Genomic DNA, 25,895 nt, shown 5'->3' with positions numbered 1-25,895 from the left:
TTCCCTCCCTCTTCCGTTTTAGAGCTCAAAGTTGAATTACAATAATCCAATTCACCTTTTTGAACTTGAGGCCGTGAAGGCCCCCGATAGGTTGAGCAGTGCCAGGGTTAGAACTAGACCTTCCATTTTTCTGATCCCGGTGTTTTTGCAGCGTACATGTTGCCTCCTTAAGATACAAGCAAATGCTGCCGGCCTGAGTGCCTCCCGCGCGTAAGATGCTGCTGTAATCCGCGGGAAGCGAATGAGACAAAGGCTGTTTGCTCCCCGTTTGCATTCAACCAGCGGCAATAAGTCACATACATGTGATCATTGCCTTTTTTGTTTTAATCCTAGGGAAGCAGGATTTAAGTCTCGGTCATCTTTTACTTCCCCTGAATTTGTCTGATTACATCTCTCTGTGTTACCTGCTCACCCCAGGGCACAGGGAGTGAGCGGGCGGAGTCAGCGCCAGCCACACCCCCTCAGCCCCTGGTGGTGCAGGTTTCAGAAGCGCTCTACAGCTGGAGAACCCCTTCCCCAGCTTTGTTTACAAGGTATAACACTGTTCAAAAGTTCCTGATTTCTCTAGGAGTCAAAAGAGAGCAACTATGGAAACATAGGAAAAAAGAAGCGTTTGCAGTGACTAAGTTCCTCACCCTCACGGATCTGAACGTCCAGCCGGAGGTGTGAGAGGAGTTTCCAGAGCCCCTCGGTACCTCCTTCTCTTCCATCCAAACCCCCAGAAAGGAACCAGAGAACTTCCTACTCCAGTTCCCTCCTCATCCCACGTCGTGCTCAAGGAAAGGAATGGACCTGAATTTCTAGTTGCTGTGGCAAAACTGTGTTAATAGAGCATTAACTTTCTAAGGGAGAAAACAATTACTGCCTTTCTCTGGGCATCCCCAAGGATGCAGGATGCGAAAGAACTCTTAGGTATTTCTTCCCTCCCTCAGGGAGGGGGTGCCACTTCCTCTGGTTTTCACCACAGAGGCGTCTCTTCACAGAGAGTTCCCTGACATTGCAGAGCTGTCCCGAGAAGGAGATCCTTCTGGCTGGGCAAGCGAAGGTTGCTACGTGCTAATACCACCCCCAGCTTCCATACCATTCAGCCTCCTTGCTGGTCCTGCAAACTGGTCCATTGTCTGTATTTTCTACATCTTACTTAATCCTCACCACAATTATATAAAAATGCTACTATAATTTCCATTTTGCAAATGAGACATTGGTGACATCTCTAAGGTCAATGGTAATGGGTCTTTGGTTCCAACAAGTATCTTCCCTGATTTCCAAGCCCCACCATACATCCACTTTCTGCTCCCAGCCTTGCCCCTCTTGAACAGACTCCCCTTCTCTGTCTGCTGATGGGATCCCTGTGCCTCGCTTGCTGGTGCACTTGAGGACATCTCTGTACACTGTTGAAACAGCTTGCTGCTTCTTAGAAGGAAGAAAGAGGCCAACTACATAATTTCTCAGTTTTCGATTATTGTGTTTTATAAGCACAAATTTTTCTACAGTGCTCAGCGAGGAGGAAATCCAAATAAAATACATAACAATTGCTTTTAGATATGTTCCTCTTTTCACTATTTGTCAGAGATCAATTTTATAGAAAATTTGGTGCGAGAAAATGCTTTTCTGTACATACAAGGGATGATTGTTACTCTATGCAAATTATACTTCAATTTTTAAAAGTATAGTAAAGGCTTATTTTAGATAATAATAAACATTGTTAAGAGAATCAAAGGGGGGAAATGAGATGGAGCAAAGAAAACTTTTTTAAAGAGAAAACTTGGGAGATTTCCCTATATTTGTTTATGAGCATTTCATTTTTTAATAGCTTGTTGGTTCAAGAAAAAAATTGCAATTATCATATTTTAAGCTTCAGTACACAGTATATAAAAGGAAATCCCAATTTTAAATGTTCTTCTTCCACACACATCTCTGCCTTCAGAATTAGCAATGTATTATCCTAAAAACTTGCTAATGATAGCTATTAACAATGATGCAGGACGAGGGAGCCCAAACTTGCATCTGAAGTTTGGTGCTTTGGGGAAGGGGAATTATTTTAGGACTGAAAATTGCAAGAGATGGAACCTACAAATGGCGAGTTAATGGTAAGCAGAACGTCTTAGCAACAAAAAAAACCCCATCCACATCAGTAAGGGAAAAAAAACTCTCCTCACAGAGTGAATACAGCTGAGGATATGCATTATAGGTAGCCCACAAAACCCAGGAAGTCAGGATGACATTTCCTACAAAGTATACAGCGAAGTAGAAGAAAATGCAATAAAATGTCTCTCATTTCCTCCATTATCTCTCAGGATAGACTCCTAGATTAACTCTGGAGGTGATTTTACCTTGGGGGGTGGGGGGACCAGCAACATTGGCAACATGTTTGCATTGTTGATTTAGGGATTGGCTTTCTCTGACTCCTGGAGAGATCTGTTTTCATTCTACTAGATTAGAGCAAGGACTCAAGTCCCCTTTGTTTTCAAGGAGACCTTTTCCAGAGAGAGAGAGAGAGAAAGAGAGAGAGAGAAGGCAGCTGCCTCCTTTCCCTTAGTAACCAAAGAAAATTCTTCATGTTCCTCCGTGTTGCCCCTCCTCTCCAGCCTCTCCCTCCTCCTCTCCTTTCTTCTCTTGCTTTTCTCTCTCTTGTCTTCCTCTTTATTCTCCTTAAGTTTGTCTTTACAGGAGGAGGGATGGAACCTTACTTTTCTGGTCTGTGACCCATCCCGTGGACTAGAGTCGAACTGAAACGAGGGTTGGCATGGCCACTTTTTAACTGAGCTCTCCATGGTGGATGATACATCCAGGGGCAGCGAGAAGATGGACCCTTTTACTGTTTGTGGGTTAATTCAGCCGTTAGAACGATAAACAAAAGCAAAGACGTTAACACTTGAAATGGAGTTGTGGTGTCTAACAGCCTCAGGTTTTCTGAATGCAGCCGAGTATGAGAAAGGCAGATAGCTCTGAGAAGCCAAAATACGGACCAGGAAACTCATGGTTCCCGTGCACTTGATCAGAGCCCGTTACACTTTCCTCTTCGTACATCATTTAACATATTTGGTCTACTGAGTCCACAGCCGAATAGATAAGACATGTTGAAAATGTGCTGTGGTGGAGGACTGTTTCTAATACCAGCAAGTATGACTGTGGGAAGCCTGATGTCAGTGCGGCGAAAAGGGAAAGACCCATAATCTGGAAGATGGGAACTCTAATGGTAGGGATGATAAAACATGTTACTTCATGTAGACATAATACTTAAAGTGCTGGGTAAATATTTGATACTTAATTTACATTCTATTTTTCTTTTTCCTCTGGAAACATTGTCTGACATTTCAGCCCCCAAATCAGGGCTCGTAATATAGCCCTGAGTTTGGAGAGAAGTTTTATGATCAGGGCACCCCATATAAAATAGCAGAGCCGTATCTGGGTCCCATAATAAGCTCACTTTAGCCTGAAATGTTAACATGGAAACATATTTGGGTATTTAAAAATAGAACTATAGTGATTCATAAAATTCAGACATGTTGAACAGTAATAATGGCTGCTCTTATTAAAAGCTATTTTAGGCACTTTATATTCAGTAACACATTTATTTATCATACTTACTCGGAATCAGGTGCAAGTCTTTTCCCATCAGAGCTAGATTATTTCATTCTCTCCCATGTATTAACGACTAATTGCTGAGTTTTTGGATCACACCTTTTGCATACTAGAAGCTTAGTAAATTTTGTGGGCATAATAATTAATTAAATCTACTGTAAAATTTCATTGGCACTCTCTGTCCTTTCTTGTAATTTATTTCTTAACACGGCAGGGATAATATATGTATGAGGTTTAGCAGAACAAATACATAAATTAAGCATGGATGGCTAGCTCAAGTTAAGTATGAGACAATGTTTATTAGCTTCTGTTGGTCATAAATTACTATTTTTTAAGGTAGTTTAAATATTCACACAGAGGGAAAATAGGCCCTAAACCAAGACTTAATTCAGATTTAAAGCTGTCAGTTCAGAACAGCTTTGGTCCCAACTAGGCATTTGATAATCTCATTTTAGATGCTGGCACATTTACCACTGCTGCCGTCTTACCTTTCATTTAATCTGAATTCGTTCATTTTATATAATGTCAGTCGTAGGTTAAATTACTCTAAGAATTATCTGTAGTCCTTCAAATCGATGACAAAGGAGGCCAGACCCAATTTTATATAGACATTTTATTTATTTTTTAAAAAAGATTTTATTTATTAATTTGACAGATCACAAGTAGGCAGAGAGCAGGCAGAGAGAGAGAGGAAGCGAAGCAGGCTCCCTGCCAAGCAGAGAGCCCTATGAATGGGGCTCGATCCCAGGACCCTAAGATCATGACCCAAGCTGAAGGCAGAGGCTTTAACCCACTGAGCCACCAGGCACCCCGAATACAGATGTTTTAGATTCACAACCTGCTTACTCTTCCATGTGGTCAAGGACTCTTCAACTATTGACTGGTGTGTTGCTGCAGCAGATTTTGTCGGAAGTCCGCTGCTTGTGGTTTACATAGCAACTGTCTGCTCCGATGACACGGTAACTTACTAGGTTCCAGCCTACTTTACAAAGCCCTATTATCTAAATAAGCGAGTGTGCATGGCTAACTTGGTGACCTCAAGAAGTGGGGGCAAGGAGTAGCGCGATGCTTTTGCTAGCTATTTTTAGATGTACGACTAGACCAAGTTTGAGACCAGTGAAGCTTGTCAGGAACAGTTTCACTTTTCTAGACCTCATCTGTCTTCTAAAATCTAGTGCTTCTCGTCAGCCTTTAGGTGGCCAGTCATCCTAGAAGTTTAGAACTCTGACTCAGAGTTCAGATAGACCCAGGTTTAAATTCTGGCTCTGCCTCTTGGTGATGTGCCCTTAGACAAATTTCTCTTTTCTTTTTCTGTTTCTTTTCTTTTTTTCTCTTCTTCTCTTTCTTTCTCCTTCCTTCCTTCCTTCCTTTGACTTTATTTATTTAGAGAGTGAGAGAGTGAGTGGGGGAAACGGTGGAGGGAGAGGGAGAGAGAAAGGATCTCAAGCAGACTCTGCACTGAGGACAGAGCCTGACACAGGGCTGGATCTCCTGACCTTGAGATCATGACCTGAGCTGAAATCAAGAGCTGGAGGCTCAACCAACTGAGCCACCCAGGCATCCCTTTAAACAAGTTTCTTAATCTCCCTTGATTCAATTTTCTCTTCTATAACATAAAAATAATAATCATACTTATTTCATAAGGTTGTCAAGATTCCTCTCTTGGACTTGTGCCTAGCACATACTAAGTACGTGATAATTGTTACCATTATGGTGCCCTAAGTCCTTTAGTACGGTATCCTGCCAAATCTTTTCAACTTCACAAATTGCTTCTCATTCTAAATGATCTTAATCTACCTTTTGTTTCCTGCCAAATAAAATAACTCATTCTTCCGATGTAATGGATAGAGTTCAAGTGGAGCTTAGAAGGAAAGCAATTTAATTATATTAATTTTTTCTAAGCTGTGAGTCACTGGGAGCCATAGTCCTTCAAGAATTATTTGTGTTTTAAGAAGAGATTTCTGATTTTCTTTTATATAATTAATTGTTGGAGATGGAGGCAAGGAAATAGGTCAAAAGGAAGGCTGTAGACAACTTAGGGAAAAGGTAGTTCTGGGGCACATTGCCGTCCAGGCTGATTGGCTCAGAGGCTTAGCTCACAGTGAACAATGAGAAGTTCAACCTTTTTGTCACCGTGTTTTTCTTTCTCCCTCTTCTGAAAGCAAACATTCTTCAAAAACTCTGACTTCTTTGGCAGAGGCAGTGAGATCTACAATGAAAGGAAGGGTTGGGAGGGCCAGATATGAACAGCATTGCTGGCTGATTTTATGTAGTCACATGTAAGTAGGGGACGAACTTTATTCTCAAGGGTACAGAAATCAACACCCTAATTCACTTCATGCTAGGTTTGGACATATAGGTAGATATGTAGCCGCTCCTTGGGCAATTATCTAGGTAGGAAATAGTCCATCTTAGGAAAAAAACACCAGTTATTTGGAGATTGGCTTTGTCTTCTTAACAGTGAAAAGCGTGATAGGGATTAGTCATCACTGTTGAGTTTAAGTGAAAATGGCTGATTTTCTCATAAAGACAATTTTATTGTTGTATAGAGAACCTAGTGCCGTTTTGACTTCTGCTTTTGGTAGCAAAAGTTTTGGGAGAACGAATACTGGGAACAAAAGAAGTCAGGTAGGACTTGCCACAGGTACGCCTTTCTGGACACAAGACACTGTGGTCGCCATGTTTGCCCCAGGGACGAAGGTGAAGGTACCAGGCCTGCTCTTCAGATACTTAAAATTCCATCTGTCTATGGACAGAATTTTCCATAGTAGATCCAAGAAGTCCTAAGCAGAGTAGGGTCTAGTGGAGTGGCACTTTCTGGTTACAGAAAGCTTGTACATCTATTATTTCCACTTAATTTTTAAAAATAGTCCTTGAAAATAGATGAAATGGATAGTTTTACCTCTAAATTACAAACATGGAACGTTAGATTGCCAAAAGTCGGTTTCTCAGTGGGAGATCCAAGGGAAAAAACACAGGTCTTCTCTATTCTCTGTGGATCTTTCTGTTTTCACATTATTTTTATATAAAGCCAATGAAACAAAGCAATGCTTAGACTTCACTGGTGAATTCTACCGAACATTTAAAGGAGAATTAATACCAACACTTATAACCCCTTCAGAAAAATAGAAGAGGAGAGAAAACTGAAATATTTTATGAGGTCACTATGACTACCTTGATAACCAAAATCAGATGAAACCTATCAAGGCACTAAGAGCACAGATTAATATCCGTTACGAATACAGATGCAAAATCCTTATCAAAAGACTAGTAAATTCAATGCAGCAACATTTAAAAATGATGATAAACCTGACCGAGTCCAATTCATCACAGGAATATAGCGTTTGTCTAACATCTGAAAATCAGTTAGTGCAGTACACCTAAGTAATGGAATAAAAGGCAAAAGCCTCAGCAGCATCTTTATAAGGGCAGAGAAAGCATTTGACTAACCAGCATCCTTCCATGATAGTGATATTCAGGAAGCTAGCAGTAACAAGGCAGCTTCCTCAACCCACTAAAGGGAATCAGGCAAAAGTACACAGCTAATGTCGTAACTAACGGTGAGAGTGTCTGCCTTCCCCCTAACTTCAGGAACAACACAAATGTTTTTATTCAGCATCGCATGGGAAATTCTTACTCAGATAATTCTTTAAGGAAAAGGTATAGTAGACATTCCAATTGGAAAAGAAAAAAAAGTACAACAATCTCTATTCTTAGGTGGTATAATCTTCTATAGAGAAACCCTATAGAAAATAGAAACCTATAGAAACCCTATAGAAAAATACACACACACACAATTACAACCAACAACTTCATCAAGGTTACAACAAGACAGATAGAATATCACTGTACAAATATCGATTGCGCTTCTATAGATGACATGTGAACAATCCTGAAATGAGATTAGGGAAAGAATTGCACTTACAAGAGCCTCAAAATAAATAAAATACTTAGGGAAAAAGTATAACCAAAGAGGTGAAAGACTTGCACACAGAGAACTACAGAAAGGATTATTGAAAGAAATTAAAGACCTAAATAATGGAAAGGTATCTATGTTAATGGATTGCAAAACTTAATATTGTTCAGATGGGAATAGTAGGCATAGTGGTCTACAAAATCTGTGTCATTGTAATTCCAGCTGCTTTTTGGGAAGACCTTGACAAGCCAATGCTAGAATTCATGAAATGCAGGGGAGCTCTTGAAATGTGAAGGACTCACATAGAATAAAGTTGAGGACCTAGAAATATCCTTACATTTATGGTGACTTGATTTTTGACCAAGATGCGAAGATAACAGGGAAAGAATAAGAATAGTCTTTTTAAGTAATTAGAAACAGCTGAATATGTGCATGGCAAAAGAATGAATTTGATCCCCCATCTCACACCGTAGAAACAAATGAACTCAAAATGGATCTTGGACCTGAATGTAAGAACTAAAGCAATAAAAGTCTTCAAGAAGACATGGTATATGGTTGCATTTGTGTGAAATGTCCCGAGGAGGCAAATGTATAAGAAGTAAATTAGTAGGTGCCCTGGGAGGGGGAGGCGATGGAGAGGGGTAGGATTGACTGCTGATGAGTACAGAGTTTTTGAAGGGGTGATGACATGTTCTAAAATTGGTTTGTGATGAGAATGCACAACTCTGAAATCCACTATAAAATCCACTGAATTATACTCCTTAAAGGGGTGACTTTTTTGATACATGGATAGTATCTAAATAAAACAGTTAAAAATGAAGACAATGAAGTCTCCTCACCTCTGTATCACGTATGTTAGTCTGTGAGTTTTTTTCCTAAATTTTCTCCAATATTATGCCTAATTGAGACCAATTCCTAGTTCTGCTTTCACTGAAATGATCAGGTAGATTTGGTCATATGAGGTATTTCTCAAAAGAGAGCCTTTGATGGAAGCTGCCTTTCCTGTTCTGTAAATAGCTGCAGATAGCTGATCGAGGATTTAATTTTGGAGCTGGGTGGAAGGATGATTTACATTTTGTGGCCTGTGTTTTCTACTTTATTTCTTGAAATACAGCCTAACAGCTATTAACTGTTAATAGCCATAACAGCTATTAACTAACTTGCAAATACAACAGCTGAATTCATGAGCCACAGTGGTTGCTACCTCTTTGGAAACTCTGTGCCTTTTTCCGCCCAGACTTTGTCAGTTAGCATATGTAGGCTTGCATAGACTTCAATATGGAAATGCACATTTACGTATCTTATTCATAGTATGTATTCTATATACATAGCCTATATATTCCACTACATTTTAAATTTGTTAGTCCGAGGAGACAGAACTTCTTCGGTTTGTTGAAGACTTAGCAGTTCTCTCTGTCTCTCTGAGCTCACCAGTAAGAGTTTCAGTCGCATTTTTGATGTTTGAGTCTCTACACCAGGGAAGACACTTTGGGTATTAATCCCTGTGAGTGGCCTTTTTGGTATTTCAGAAAATTTTAGAATGGATGGAGATTAGGGATGGTCTCTACCTTCTTACAAGGCTCATCATTTAGTGGCTAGCTTTTTTTACCCAGAATACGGTAACTCTTTGTGAAATACAGTCGGCCTAGGAGACTTTGACTCCCTCGAATTCTCCATAAGGTTCAAAATACAAGTTTTCCTCCTAGACATATTTCCAAGTCAAAAACAGTTGCAGACAGTACTTGACATTGGTTAAGTTAAGTTTCTATACACATGCAAGGTGGAGCACAGCACGAAAGTGGAATTTTCCATAAATGACCAAACAAGCACGTAGGCATCTTTCAGAGCACAGCAGGCAACGTGCTTTTTCAAGAATGGTGATGTTACAAAAGAATTTTTGAGTTTTCCTCTTGAAATTTTTATCAAATCCAGTGTGCAAATGACATGAGTAAGCCCTCTTAGTACTCTTTAATCATATGTGGCTTATAACCAAAATTATATTATTCAAGTCAGTCACCTACTTTATTCTAGGTGTAGCTCAGAATCACTTTAGGGTGCTTCCCAAATTATATGCACTTACAAAGAAGGACGACACTTACCCATAACAGTTTTTTACAATGGGTTTTGAGCTCTGCCCTCCACCAAACGCATTTCTTGGCTCACTGCCAGGCACACACGCACAGGTTCTCAGTTCAGTGTTGCTTGAGTGACTGCCTATCATGTTTATGTTACGTTGTATTACTTTAAGGAGAATAATACTCCTTTAACAATATCTTTATATGCTTTTCAAAAGTAAATTATTTCACATTCATCATATGCACATACTGGTTCTTTGCTTGCTGTTGGAACTCTTGTTTTTTGTTTTTTTTTTTTTCCTTCTCGTGAAATGCCTTGCCACCTATTTATATTGGCGTACGTTCTGTTCGTTTATCTCCTTCTGCCTCATCATGAGAACAGAATCTAATGACTGGAAGAAAACTGGCGGTGTGGTTCTCACCAGGCTTCCCTGCCTTCCCAGTCTGATTGTAGAGCTGATGCCCTCAGCTCGTTTCGAAATATCTGTGCGGTAAACACCATTGCAGTGGGACTACAGGATTGAATGTACTTAATTAGTTCAAGTGATCAGCGTCCGGATCCTTCCCTATTTTGTTGTGGTTTCCTGCAATCTTACAGCAGCGGCTGCTGTTCTGGTAATTAGAGCTGACCTTCACAGAGACAGAGTTAAAAGGTATTGCTGAAAGTCTGTAATTTTCTAGAGTCATTTATCATGTTCTTGCCTCGCCTTTTAATAAATTGGTGGCATTTCTCATTTTCAAAAAGTGTTTATTTCTTTTCGTGTCTTTGAAAATGTGCTCTACATTGTTCTGCCTTTCCTTTCCTTTAGCCTCTTATTTCTTGAAAAACAGACACATTTCCTGAAAAAAGGAAGAAAATAAAATGGATTTATAGATCTTCCAAATTTTTCTAGGGCTCTTCTTCCACAGACTCCAATGTTTAATTAACAGCTCGTCTGTCTTTGGGCCACTGAAATTTACAAAGGGAATCTGGAAGGAAACCTCACCTCTTGATCATACCTCCATTGATGGGGCTCCGCTGAAATGCTCTGCCCTTCCTTTGGGTCCCCAGAGCTCTCTTGGCTTTTTAAATATTTTGCCTTATTGGAGTTACATGTGTGTGGTTCCTAATCATCCTACATAATAACAAATTAAGAATGACTATTAATTAAGCATTTCCTTAGAGCCAGACATTGATATAACTACCTTGTGGTGAAAGTGTTATAATCATCTTCACTTTATCTTATACATACATATATAGGGCTATAGAGATTATATGTAAAACATTGTATAGGTATAAATATTATTGATTTATATTTTATACACTTAAATATATATTTATAAACATAAATTATATACATGCATATATGTATGTGCCATGCCATTGTGGTTTTTGTAAAGAGTATTTCTACCCAGAACAAAAAGTCAAACAAATTATTCTGGGCAAAATAACCTGAGTCACATTTTTTTCACCTAAGGAATTTTTTCCCCTTGCATCTAATTCTTAGCAGGGATGTTTGAAACAAGCCTGGTTTTGATCCTTGAATGGCTGGCTTTCTTTCACTGCTCAAGTGCCCAAGAATTTTGTATTCGATCTTGAAGTTTAATGAGCTTTTTCTCTGATACATTGTGTGCCATTTCTGTCTGAAGATTGAATTCTCTCTTTATTTCACCTAAGATGTCCTGTGTTATATCTTCGAGTTGTTTTATATGTCATTTGTTTCATTCTCTATTTCAGGGAAATACAAAATGATTAGGTGCTCAGTAGGTATTGGCAGTAGAAGGAGCAAAGAGTATGAACAAGTGTGATGTATAGTGTTTAAGATCATTGAAGCTATTGAAAACATTAGACTGTCTGGGAAGTTGACCCAAAACACTTCCCCTGAATACCTCCTTAATGTGTCTTAACCGTCCTAGAATCTTTGCAACAACACAAATTGAGGACTGGTTCCTTTAACTGTTTTTTAAAATTAGTATTTAACAGTCATTTAGTGTGAATTTACTATGTGCCAGATTCTGCCAAGACATTAATACTCTAACTCAAAATCTGAAACTTTTTTCCATTTTTTATTAGAAAGCTTTAGGCTTTTTTAAAAGTTGGAAACTAGCAAAATGCAGTTTTGATATCTCGATTTACTGATTGTTAACACTGTACTATTTTTTAATGAGCCATCGTGAGTATCGATTTCACAAAACAATGAATGCTTGGTGTCAGGAAAGTAATACCATTTTACCTGTATTTGTAATTTACATGTAGCTAGGGGTTTCTCATGTAATTAGAGTCATTTTTTCCAATCTCTGGTTTATATGATAGCATTTAAAAATTTGTTGTATGTCAAAATAATTTTTTCTTCTTAAAATATTTTCTTATCTTAATAAATGCAGTTTTTATTTTGTTTCTAATTCCTTTTTAATCATAGCTAATGGGAGTATTAATACTGTGACACTAGGAGTAAAATACTCCTAATACTAAAATACTCCATAATACTCCTAATACTAAAATACTCCATAATATTATATGGCTGAGTAATAGTCTGTTGTATTACTCAGTCATAAGAAAGAATGAAATCTTTGTCATTTGTAACAACATGCATGGAGCCAGGGAGTGTAATACTAAGTGAAATCAGTCTGTCAGATGAAAACAAATACCATATGATTCCACTCATGTAGAATTTAAGAAAATGTATATTAGACATGTATATTAGGCCAATTTTTATATTTTCCTGCTGTGTCTGTTATGGGCTGACTGTGTTGAACACCTGATTAGGTGTTACATAGGGTGAGATTATATAGGGTCTTTTTATTATTTTTTAAATTGTCATTTGATTTATTTAAACTAAAACAAAAAACAATTCACCATCTCTTCCACTTCTTTGCACACCCCACCTCTTGTGAATACCTGTCCATTCTCGGTGTTTATGAGCTTGGTGCTCTTGCTTTAAGATTGCCCATGGAAGAAAGATCATACGGTATTTGTCTTTTTCTGAATTTTCTCTTACCCTAATGCCTTTGGGATCCATACACGTTGTCACAAATGGCAGGATTTCTGTTGTTAGTGGTTGAGTTAAATATATATTCGTGTATACGCTCACCGCATCTCTCTTGCATCCGTGGATGGACACTTGGATTGTTTCCCTATGTGAGCGTTATGAATGTGCTGTGATGAACACGGGGATGCGTTCGTCTTTTGAGTTAGTGATTTCATATTCTTCAGATAGATATTCAGACGTGGAATTACTAGTTCTATTTTAATTTTTTGAGGCACCCCCATACTGTTTTCCATAGTGGTCGTTTCTACCAACAGTAAATGAAGTTTCCTTTTTCTCCATATTCTCATCAACACCTGTTGCTTCTTGTGTTTTTGGTCCTAGCCTAACAGATGTGATAGCTCCGGGTTTGGATTTGCATTTCCCTGATAACTGCTGTTTTGGGGCACCTCTCATGTACCTATTGGTTATATGTAGATCTTTGGAAAGTTTCTCTTCAGATCTTCTGCCCATTTTTTAATCAGGTTGTTTTGTTTTGTTTTGCTTTGCTATTGACTCTTATGAGTTCTTCATAAATTTTGGATATTGGCCCCTCATCAGATAACTGTTATGCACTTGTTTTCTCTCATTTAGTAGGTCGCCTTGTCATTTTGGTGGTGATCTCTTTTGCTGTGCACAATCTTTTTAGTTTGATGTAGTTCCACTTGATTATTTTTGCTTTTGTTGCTTTTGGGGGCATTGCCAGAACAGCATGGCCAAGAGCTGTGTCAAGGAACTTACCTCCCATGTTTTCTTCTGTGAATTTTACAGTTTCAGGTCTTAAGTTCAAGTGTTTGAGTTAACTTGTGGGTATCACATAAAGTAATGGTCCAGTTTTATTCTTCTGCATGTGGCTGTCCAGTTTTCCCAGAACCATTTTTTAAAAGACTGTCCTTTCCACATTGTACGTGCTTGGCTTCTTTGTCATCAAATTAATTGACCATGTATGTGTGAGTATATTTCTGGGCTATTTTCTGTTCCATTGATTTACATGTCTGTTTTTATGCCAAGACCCACTGTTTTAATTACTATGGCTTTCTAAAAAAGGCATTTTAACAGTTTATTTTGGAGGTCATTTTAAAAACAAAATTAAAGACAATCTGAGAAGAAAAAATCATACAGAATACACTCATTAAGTAAGTATGGTGATTAAATGAAAATAAGGAAACTATGTATTCTTCTGCAGTTCTGTAGATAAGTCCTATTGTCCTGAAAGGTTTATACTTCCAAAAAAGGGAAAACTCATGGTAATGAAAGCTGCCTCTTATTCATGTAAATCTACAGTAGGAACCAAATTTTTCCATTCTTACCAGTAAGTCAGTTTCGATCTTCAAACTGTGCCTTGTTTTTATTGTTTTTAATAATTTTTATTGACGTATAATATATCATTTGCCCCAGGGGTACAGGTCTGTGAGTCATCAAGCTTACACACTTCACAGTGCTCACCGTAGCACACACCCTCCCCAATGTCCGTAACCCCACCACCCTCTCTATACCCACTCCCCCCAGCAACCCTCAGTTTGTTTTGTGAGATTAGAGTCTCTTATGGTTTGTCTTCCTCCTCATCCCATCTTGTTTCTGTGCCTTATTTTTTTTAAAAAAAGATACAATGCTAGAAATTCAGTGGGATTTGGTGGTCTTCCTTTTGCAAGCACAGAAGTTCCCATTAACAAAATGGGCATAATTGTCTGATCCAGTTAGGTACAAGTTGGCAAAGACTAGAGAGCTGCTTTCTGTTTTGATGACCTTTCTGTAGGAGTCTTCTCCTTATTACTATCCTGTCAACACTGTCTATGAGACAGTCCTTAGAGTGAGGGTTTTCTGGAACCTGCATCTCTCCCTTCATCATCTGCTCCAGTTCCTCTGTGTCTGGCAGACCATGCAAGACATAAACCTCAAAACCCAGTCTTGGTGGGGTGCCTGGGTGGCTCAGCAGGTTATGCATCTGCCTTTGGCTCAGGTCATCATCTCAGGGTCCTGAGATCGAGCCCTGCATCAGGTTCTCTGCTCAGCGGGGAGCCTGCTTCTCCCTCTCCCTCTGCCTGCCTCTCGGCCTACTTGTGCTCTCTCATTGTCAAATAAATACATAAAATATTAAACAAAACAAAACCCAGTCTTGGAAAAGAAACAGAACCATGAGAAACCTGGGAGATTTTAACACAAAGATGCTGGGATAGAGTCCAGTCCAGCCCCCGACCTTGCCCTTCAGGGCTGTCTGGGCACAGGAGACCCAGAAGGTAGAGGAGAAGGGTGGGGCAGTCCAAGACAAGGCGCCCGCTTCGGGTCTGATGCTCCGTGGTCCTCCCAAGAACCTGGAGGAGGTGAGGAAGGACGGAGTGGGGAAGGGAGCTGATTACCTGCACCCAAGCTGCTTGGTCTAAGAGCCCTGCCCTATGCCACCAGCTCTGAATACTATGGTTTCATAATATATATAATAGTTTGAAATAGGAGCATAGTGCGTCCAGTTTTGTTCTTCCTTCTCACGATTACTTTGGCTCTTTGGGTCTTTTTGGCATCCATACAATTTTTAGGATTGTTTGTCTTATTTCTGTGAAAAATACCATTGGAATGTTGACAGGGGTTGCACTGAATTTGTAGATTGCTTTGGGTAGTATGGACATTTTAACAATATTAATTTTTCCAGTCCGTTACCATGGAATATCTTCCTATTTGCGTCCTCTTTAATTTCTTTCTTTAATGTCTGGTAGTTTTTTAATATACAGGCTTTTCACCTTCTTGGTTCAATGTATTCCTTGGTATTTCATTCTTTTTTATTGCAATAGTAAATCAGACTGTTTTCTTAATTTCTCTTTTGTTTTCTTTTTTTTTTAAGATTTTATTTATTTATTTGACAGGGGGATCACAAGCAGGCAGAGAGAGAGGAGGAAGCAGGCTCCCTGCTGTGCAGAGAGCCCGATGCGGGGCTGGATCCCAGGACCCTGAGATCATGACCCCAACCTAAGGCAGAGACTTTAACCCACTGAGCCATCCAGGCGCCCTTTAATTTCTCTTCTCAATAATTCATTACTAGTGTAAAGAAACACACAGATTTTTGTGCATTGATTTTTGTATCCTGCAACTTGACTGAATTTGTTTTTTAGTTTTGACAGTTTGGAGATGGAATCGTCAGGGTTTTCCATTATGTGATATCGTGTCGTCTGCAAATAGAGTTTTACTTCTTTAGTATTTGAGTTTCAGTCCCACCACCCAATCCCTAGGATTTTAGCATCTCTCTCCTAGAGCCAAGTTTCACCTACACAGTCACAATACCATTGTCAAACCCCCAAAGTTTAACTTGGAAAGTATATTATTTAAAATAGAGTTTATATTCAAATTTCCCTAGTTGTCCTCCAAATTTTATTTATTTCCCCTAGAATCCAATTGAGCATTATATGTCATATTTGGTTTTTGTGTTTTTTTAGCCACCTTTATTCTAAACAGACTGCGTGGGGACGCCCGGGTGGCTCAGTCAGTTAAGTGGCTGCCTTCGGCTCGGGTCATGATCCTGGGGTCCTGGGATCGAGCCCCACATCAGGCTCCCTGCTCAGTGGGGAGCCTGCTTCTCCCTCTCCTCCTCCTTCTGCTCATTCTCTCTCTCACTTGCTCTCAAATAAATAAATAGAATCTTAAAAAAAATAAAAAAGAACCTTATGACTATAACACACTTTCAGAAGTTCCGTGATCCAAATTTTTCTTGTTTCCTCATGAATAGGATTAGGTTAAAGGTGGTTTTTGGTTGGTTGTTTTTAATTATCACATCAAGTTTTTTTTTTTTAAGACCAGTTAAAATGCTTTCACAGCATTACCTGAGTATATTAAAACCAAAGAACCCATTTTGTTGTTGTTGTTGTTGTTGTTGTTGTTGTTATTTAAAATTATTTTTATTTTAATTCCACTATAATTGACATACGATGTAAAGTGAAGCTGAGGTGTACAATACAGTGACTCAGTACTTACATTCTATTCCAACCCACACATCACTCCTTCATCCCCACCACCTGTTCCTCCATCCCCCTCACCCACCTCCCCTCTGGTCACCGTCATTGTGTTCTCTGTCCTTTAGAGTCTGTTACTTGGCTTGTCTCTCTTGCGCTCTCTCTTTTTTCAGGGTAAGAAATACTGGCTAGGCGATACTGCGTACTTCCTATTGTATCACACCAGGAGGCCCGTAATACCGGTTTATCCCATTCTTTGTACTATTAACTTAGATCACTTGATTAAAGCTTTGGCTGCTAGATCTCTCCATTGTAAAGGTAACTTTTACTTGGTAATTAACCAGTGTTTTGTGGGGTGACACTCTGCACCATGTGAACATATCCTGTTCTCCAACAAACTTTTGCTCAGTGGATTTGAATTCATTAATGATGCTCTCCTATATCCATTATTAGTTGGCTGTGATACAATGGCAATTTTCTAATTCTGCCTCCTCGTCTTTTAAGCATAACTGTGACCTCATTAAGAAGCATCTCTGGCTGCCCCAAATATGCTGAGCTGCTTCTTTTTTTCTGTCTAGTGGATTAGTATGAGATCTCTTTAATAGAAAAGGCATAAGTGCTGATAGATGTCTGCTGTGCACCAGGAACACAGATAACGTGCCCTTCTGGTAACCTGCGCTCTAACTCCCAGTATGGGAGTGGATTTCAACCAGCATGTAAATAGTCTTCCGGGAAAGCAGAGACAATCTACATAGCATGTATTTCTCTGGTGCTAAGGCTTAGATCTGTTTATCTTCCTTCAAGTAAATAGTAAAGAAATACCACGTGCCAAATATTAAAGCCATCCCAAGAGATAAGGGAGACCAACACCCTAAGGACTCAGGGGCTGATTTGTTGTGGGGCAATAGAGACCGTATTTGAGAAAACATCTGCCTTAAGTTTTTGTTGTTGTCATTGTGTTTTGTTTTGTTTTGTTGTGTTGTGTGTGTTTTGTTTGGCTCTTGTAAGTGAGAAGAGAACATCACCTCCATGAAACACAAGCGAGCTGCTCGCTCAGGTCCTTGGTGTGGTGGGGACCGGACCCCAGACACTGACCCCTGAATGTCTCTCTAGGAGACGGTAAGGTGCAGCCGGGATTGGGAGCCGTTAGGGGAAGAAGTAACTCCAGCTCGGAAGATGGGTGGAAGGTGGACATGTAGAGATGGAGGGAGATAGGACCGTGAATACAGATGAACTGCCTGATGGCCAAGATTGTCTCTTCTTTTCCTTCTATGAAACCTTTTTTCTTGGCACGCCTACCTGAAAGGTAACTTGAAAGATAGTGTCATAAAGTTCACTCATTTGAAAGGCTCAGGCAGAAAGATGCTGTGATTGCATCATTTAGAGAAGACGAAGGTGCTGTTCTGGATAATGTCCTCCAGCTTATCCTTTGTAGCATAGCAAGCCCTGTCACCTCAGTCCTGGCAGGCCCATTCACAGAAAGACATTACAGCCTTTGCTGGGTGGCAGGATAGTAAGCAAAACATGGTTTATTTTTATTGAGAATGTGTTCTGACATAGTCACGATACTGCAAAAGATCAAAAAAAGTCCAAGCTTGGTTTTCATGTTCCTGCTTTAGCCATGGGTTTGAAAGTGGATTTCAAGCTTGTAAATACTGGTAATGAGACACAAGAAACAGAATGTAAATATTTTGAAGGGTTATTAATCAAGAGTGGTGAGTCACAGTTAGTGGATGAAAAGCATAAAACCAGCCATGTCAGGGCTTCAGATCAGAATAGAATTTCAATTTTGGTATCTATTGAAAATGGCCAAATTGAAGATGAATTATGAATAAATATTGATAATACAAACTATTGAATTTCTCTGGTGATAAATATTCCTTGGGTTTTGCACATATTCCTAATACAAAAAAACATATATTATGTAAAAAGTTAGAAAGAAACCCTTTGAAAATGTTTCCTGTTCCTGTTTTTTTTTTTTTTTTAATTTATTTGACAGAGATCACAGGTAGACAGAGAGGCAGGCAGAGAGAGGAGGAAGCAGGCTTTCTGCTGAGCAGAGAGCCTGATGCGGGGCTCGATCCCAGGACCCTGAGATCATGACCTGGGGCGAAGGCAGAGAATTTAACTCACTGAGCCACCCAGGCACCCCACCCGTTCCTCTGTTTTCAGGAAAGCACAAGTTTTAGAGAATCAAAGCAGAATAGCAGACAACATGGGGTCCTGAGCCTAAAAATATTTATGTCCACAGAGGAAAAATAAGGTCAGCCAAATTTGAAACATAAACGCTATATTTTTCTTTGCATTTGCAAACATTACCTAGACCAATATCCACCCTTATAAGAAGGTAGTTCCCTTGAGTGCCCTCTGACAGGATTATAAGATGGTGACTCAGTGCTACACTCCTTTCCCTGGAAAGTACTCAGTGCCCCCAGATGGGTCTAGTCATACTGGGACTCAACAACCCATGTAAACAATGAATAGATTTTTCTCACAATTTTTAAAGCACCATAACATTCAAAAATAGAAATAAGAAAAAGAGAAGAAAAAAAAAATCAGTCAGTAAAGTGGTAAGACTAACTGGCTGTACTGTCAGGACCTAATTTCCAGTGGAGTGTCTGTCACCAGTTAGCTATGACTTTGAGTAAATCACCTCTTGACGTCACTTGCAAAGTGAGCATCAGGCCAGTATTGTAGTAGTTCATAAATATTTAAAGAATAAGAGTCACTCCCCCTTCCAGAATGAAATCTTATTTGGAAACCTACTATGTAAAAGAGTTGAAAGTAAAGGTATTAGGGGAAGAAGTCCTTTCTCCCAGGCTCCCCCATCCTTCTGAGACCCACTGGAGTCATAACCATGGACACTGAAGGGAATTGACCCTCAGAATGTGGTCTAGAAGCGGCAGGAGCAGCAGCAGCTGGTTGGAAACACAGAACCTTAGAAGCTAGTGAGGAATGAGGAGTCTTAAACCTCTAAGGACTCAGTGAGTCAGAGTCTGCTTTCTAACAGGTACAAGAGAGGTAGGTTCCACAGTGGAATTTGAGAAGCCCAGCTCTAGAGACTCCTAGAACTCCATATGAAAACTAACTACTCGAACTAGTTAACCCACAGAGATTGATGGTACTTCTTTGTCCTTTGGTACACCACACTGACCAGTCCTCAGCTGGAGAACCACTGGGCAAGAACAAGTAGTGATGAATGTTGCGCCATTTGTAGAGTCTTGGAGTCAAGATTGCAGAGTTGTATTTGGTTTCACAAGCAGGGCAGTGCTCTGTCCATTCCACAACATTGTTTCAAGGAGGGACTATGTGATGGTCTTTATGCATGGGATCTGTCAGTCAAGGGTGCAGTGGAAACTTAATGACACTCAACTGAGATAATGGACAAGCCTTTCTGATAGAAGGAGTACTTACAGAGTTGTGGGAGAGTCAAGAGAACCAATAAGAGATGGTGAAGTGTCCAATGACTAGCAGTGGTGCCAACCATTGACTTTCCTAATCTTGATGGAGGAAGGAATGGAAAAGTGTCTTGGGGGAGCTTCAACTGCAGGAGGAGCCCACTACAGGAAGGGTACAACAACTGCCAGACCACACATCAGCATGGAGCAGACCAGAAGAATAGATAATCTACACTTTTTCTCCTCTCTTACTCCCCTCCTGGTGGTTACCATTGGCCAAACCCAACTGGAAACCAGAGTGCAACTGTAGAACTAACTGATGGAGTGCATATAACTTAGCCTCCTGGGGCACAGAGCAAGGTACAGAAGGTTAGTGAATGATTCTGGAGAGAACACATTTAGAATGGCCAACACAGTAGCTTAGATGATTGGATTTGTACATCGGATAACAGGAAATAGAGTAAACTTGTAATGGAAAGGTTTGTTTTGCTTGTTTGCATACATATTTGTACACAGGTAGGTATATGTTATACATTGTATAACACAAATGTATATTAAACAGCAAGAGGAATTTTCTAGGAAAAAGTGAGATGTAGCAGGATGTGCACTTTGAAGAAGTGCTTTGAAAAGTTTTTACACTTCTGATACTTCTGCTTTGAAAAGTTTTAAAAAAACAGAATGATGTTAATCTGTATTAAATGTGTGCTCTTTGATGGGTACTATTAAAGACACTCAGGTCAAAACATAGACCCCATCTAAAGACTACAATATAGGTTAAAAATACAAAATACATCTAGAATATACATAAAGTATATATTTAGTTGCATTTATTCATCTAGTACTTACTAAGCATGTGCTGAATACCAAACAATATCTTTGTGGCTAAAGTATAAAAAACAACTAGTCAAAAGCGATATGGTCCCTATCCACATGGAACTTCTAATCTCATTGGGAAGATTAATAATAGTTATAGCTCAAGTATGATGAAAAGAGAAACAGAGGATTCTTTGGGACTTTATAAAAGATACATGTAATTTATATGGGAGATCCAGAAGAAGACATCTTGAGGCATTTGAGATCTGAAGTAGGAAAAGGAAGTCAGCCGAGTAACGGACGGTAGCGATGGAGAAGGATGGCTGAGGGAAGCAGCAGAGGTGAGCGTGTGTGTGGGCATTGGAGAGAAGGCAGTGTGGGGTGCTCCAGCCAGAGCAGATCATAAGTTCAGAAGGCTTGGAAAGAACAGAGATTCTGCCATATTTAACAGACTGAAGATAATCTCTTATACGTGAAGGTATGGGACTATAAAGCCAATGTGAATCTATGAAATATTATAATTAGTGAATCACTTGATCAAATGGGAAAATTATGAATATAAAATATTGGGCTTACTATTACCACTTCAGTTAAAACTCGAATTCATTTTCTACTAGAAGTTTTTCTGAAAAATAAGGACAGAAAGGCATTTTTCTCAAAACTTTCCCTACATTTAATTTTTTCCCTTGATGTAGGGAAATAGCTGAATCGTTCTGAAACTTCTGTCATATTTTGCTGTACATCAACCTAAGAATATCTCTTTAAAGGAAATTTATGACAGGGTTCTTTATTAACAGCCTTAGGAAGATAGAACCATGTTTAATTTGTTATTGCCAAAGTAGGATAACAAAAGTATCGTCAAATCAGGTTGATAATTAGCAAATGTCGTGTGTGTGTGTGTGTGTGTGTGTGTGTGTTATGCTTATCATTGAAAATTCTTGTCTTTTTCGGTAATAGAGCTCACCTTCAGGGTTGTTCATCACCCACTTCAGGCACTGGACATGTCCATAACAGTGCAGTCTATTTGCCTTCTGGACAAGATACCTTATGGCTAATATGTATTTCTCTGAGTGCTAGCCAACTGAAAAGGACATAGAGTCTCTCTTGAGCTAGAATTATCTATTTAGACATTTCTATTTCATAGAAATTCTTACTGTACAGATCCATCACAAGAGCACTATCAGAAGTGTTACAGAGCCTGACTGTGATCTTTGTCTCTGTCTTACTTTTCCAAGAGTTTTCTTCTACCACTAGAGTAGACCTGATGGCGTGTGACCCAGGAAAATAAATAACATGATCAATAACACTTTATTTCTTTCATTACCAAGACTGTCATTGTTGTTGCAGATGAGAGGTAAAATGCTATTCTCAGATACATGAGTCTCCACGTGTGTGGGCACGATTGAAGGAGTGATTTCCTTCTCCTCCTCCTGTTTTCTTTCTTCTTCCTCTTCACTACTCAGTGATTTTAAATTTATTTTCAAGGTTATGAAACACCAGCAAAATCTAGTTTTACAACATCCCTGTGACCCTCAGAAAGGTCCTTCATGCCCACCAAAATCAGTTCCCAAAGCCACCCAGCACCTGGAAACTGTGACTCTACTGGCCAGCACTACAGATTGTAAAGGGATTTATACAATATGTGGCCCTTGTGCCTGGTTTCCGTAGTCAGCTTACTGTTTTTTGAGGTTAGTCCATGTTGTGGTGGGTATCAGCACTTTGTTCCTTTTTAGGGCTAAATAATATTCCTTTGTATGGTAAGCCCTCATTTTGTTTATCCATTCTCCGGTTGATGGACATTTGTGTGGTTTCCATATTTTGACAGTGATTAATAATGCTGCTGTGAGCATTTGTGTACAGGTTTTTGTGTAGACATGTTTTCTGTTCTCTTGGGTCTCTGCCTAGGGGTAGAATCACTGGGTCATAAGGACCTCTACTTATGCATTTGGAGAACTGCCTGGGTGGTTTTCCATGGTAGCTGCACCATTTCACATTCCCACTAGCAATGTATGATGGTCTCAATTTCACCACAGAAGAAATGATTTATCTATCTATCTATCTATCTATCTATCTATCTATCTATCTATCTCACCATTACACATACCTTCCCCAATGTCCATCACCCAGATACCCCATCCCTCCTACTGTGCCCCCTTCAGCAACCCTTGGTTTGTTTCCTAAGATTAAAAGTCCCTCTCTCTCTCTTTTTTCTCCCCAAGATTTTATTTATTTATTTGAAAGAGAGAAAACGAGAGAGCACAACAGGGGGAAGAGTCAGAGGGAGAAGCAGACTCCCCTCTGAGTTGGGAGTCCGATGCGGGACTCGATCCTGACACTCCAGGATCATGACCTGAGCCAAAGGCAGTCGCCCAAATAATTGAGCCACCCAGACGTCCCAGGTTAAGAGTCTCTTATGGTTTCTCTCCCTCTCTGGTTCCATCTTATTTCTTTTTTCCCTCCCTTCCCCTGTGATCCTCTGTCTTATTTCTCCAAATTCCCGATATCAGTGAGATCATATGATAATTTTCTTTCTCTGATTGACTTATTTCGCTCAGCATAAAACCCTCTAGTTCCATTCCATCACTGCAGATGGCAAAATCTCGGGTTTACTGGTGGCTGCATAGTATTCCATTGTGTATACATACCACATCTTCTTTACTCATTCACCTGTTGATGAACATTGAGGCTCTTTCCATAGTTTGGCTGTTGTGGACATTGCTGCTATAAACATTCGGATGCATGTGCCCTATTGGATCTCTACATTTGTATCTTTGGGGTAAATACCCAGTAGTGTAATTGCGGGGTTGTAGGGTAGCTGTATTTTCAACTTTTTGAGGAACCTCCATGCTGTTTTCCAGAGTGGCTCACCAGCTTGCATTCCTACCAACAATGTTGGAGGGTTCCGCTTTCTCTGCATCTTCACCAGCATCTGTCATTTCCTGACTTGTTAAGTTTAGCCATTCTGACTGGTGTGAGGTGGTATCTCATTGTGGTTTTGATTTGTATTTCCCTGATACTGAGTGATGTGGAGCACTTTTTCTTGGGTCTGTTGGCCATCCAGATGTCTTCTTTGCAGAAATGTCTGTTCATGTTAGGAGGAATAATTTCTTAACTAGCTTATGCTGTCTTATTTTTCCAGCCTTATGGATTCAGTAGCTCATTTTAAATTATTTTACAGCAGATGTTTTTCACATCATGAAGAGCACAGAAAAAGTATATAATAGACCCTGATCTTGCCAAATGTGGTATTTCTCTAATACATAGTTTATAATAGATTAAACCATTTGGTCAGGGTCTCCATTTGCTTATAAAGATAGAATCTTATGGGCCCATTAGTTATTAGTTAAATATAATAATGGGTATATACTTATAAATACATACACAGTCTATATAGTTTGCAAGTGATTGATCCCTCTCATATTGTCCATGAAATTTTCCTAGTTTTATAGATGTTTTCATTTCATAAATTAACACATTTATTCATTCCATGAATATTGAAGTCCTACTCTATGTAAAGCCCCATGTTAGGCTCTGATTTTAAAGTTTACTCTTAAGAAGATCTTGTTTCCAACAAGCGTAGAGTCTAATAGGGAGATGAGACGCCAGGAGTCATGGTAAGAGAGAATGAGCTAAGTTCCAAACGAGAAGCTTGAGCGAAACCATTCTGCTTCTGATGCAAGAGAGGTTGTTTCTACCTGGGAGGGTAGGGTTGGTGGCCAGGAACGATTTCCTAGAGAAAGTGACATTTGAAAAGCATCTCTCAGAAAGGATAGGACTGAGCCTGTTAGGATTAGAGAAAAGCACATTTTGTCTGCAAATAAATTATAAGGATAGCCTATGTGCTTAGGACAGAGGGGTTTGGTTTTGTCCGGGGCATGGTGGAACTAAGGATGCAGAGTGTGCAGTGAGATTGGATCCTGGGAATGGTGTCTAGACTGCATGTTCTGCAAAAGGAAAATGACCACAACCTTAACTATTCCACAAAGTAACAGAGGTAGGTTTCTTAGGAAGAAGCTGAGAATGCCCTGGGGATTATTTATTTATATACTATTTATTTCACAAGAAAGAATTGTAGCAATGATTGCAAATTTATATGCCTTGATTTTTTCCACTCTATTTTTCTCATCCATAATAATTTATCTTTTAAAATTACCTATATGGTTTATAAAACATTTTTCATTACATCATTGTTTCTTAAGCTTATCCAGTAAAAAATGAAATCATCTTGCTTGCTTGTACAAAAGTAGCACACTACGATTTCTATAAACATTTCATGTTCTATTTCATAGACCATGTAGTTTTTTAGATTTACCTCCTTTTTGTTCACCGTCTGTTTTTCCATTGTGGATCATCCTTCTGGGTTTGTTTTCCTTTTTTTCCTCCCCAATATTGATATATATATATTGTGTGTGTGTGTGTGTGTGTGTGTGTGTTAGTTTATTGTTCATAAATGCTGTTGGCTTGTGTTTATCTCATTAGCATTTTTAGAATATAGCTTTTTAAGAATGTACCATTCTTGGATTATGGTTTCTCAGTCCATCTGAAATATTATTGTATTGTCTCTGTCTCCTATTGTCTCCTTCATTTGCAGATTTCTCTTTACTCTTATAGTCTTTGTCAAAGCTGGGTATCTTGTAGGTTCATTACAAGTGTCTAGTTCTGGATTTCCTTGTATTTTAATTTTTGGATGTATATTGTGCTTGGTAATGTGGGTTGATATTTTCTATTTGTCAGTAGATTCACAATCATTAGTGCTACAAATACTACCTTTACTTCTTCTCTAGTCTCTCCTCCAGGTACTCTGGCTAGAGTTAGTTCGATCTTTCACATTTTTTCCTTAAATATCCCTTGATCTGTCTTCTATATTTCCTATCTTTGTGTCTCTCCATGTGACATGTTGCAGAATTTTCAGGTCTGTATTCCAATTCTAGTTTATCGACTTTTGGGGGTGGCATCTCATATTCCCTTTCATCCATCTGCCCTTTGGCTTTGTTTAAATTTCAACCATTGTATTTTTCAGTTATAAACCTTATATTTTCTTCTTGTTTTATACCATCCTAGTCAGTTTTGGTCATCTCTCATTGCATGCTTGTGATGTTACCCTTTATTTCTTTAAACATTTCATACCTGTTTCTTAAGACTAAGTCTGAGATTTTAGTATCTGACGT

The 25,895-nt window shown here is 39.2% G+C and overlaps 1 protein-coding gene and 1 pseudogene across 2 annotated transcripts in view; one reads left to right on the top strand and one right to left on the bottom strand.

Moving 5' to 3' along the window:
* The window catches only part of GUCY1A2 (guanylate cyclase 1 soluble subunit alpha 2), a 344,066-nt gene that overhangs the window by 144,257 nt on the left and 173,914 nt on the right, over positions 1-25,895 (top strand). The window lies entirely within an intron of this gene.
* On the bottom strand, positions 14,180-16,625 carry LOC116600362 (annotated as a pseudogene).

This window comes from Mustela erminea, chromosome 9, assembly GCF_009829155.1.
Source record: "Mustela erminea isolate mMusErm1 chromosome 9, mMusErm1.Pri, whole genome shotgun sequence".
NCBI lineage: Eukaryota > Metazoa > Chordata > Mammalia > Carnivora > Mustelidae > Mustela > Mustela erminea.
Note: the sequence above shows the minus strand (reverse complement) of the source record. Positions and strands in the feature narration are given on the sequence as shown.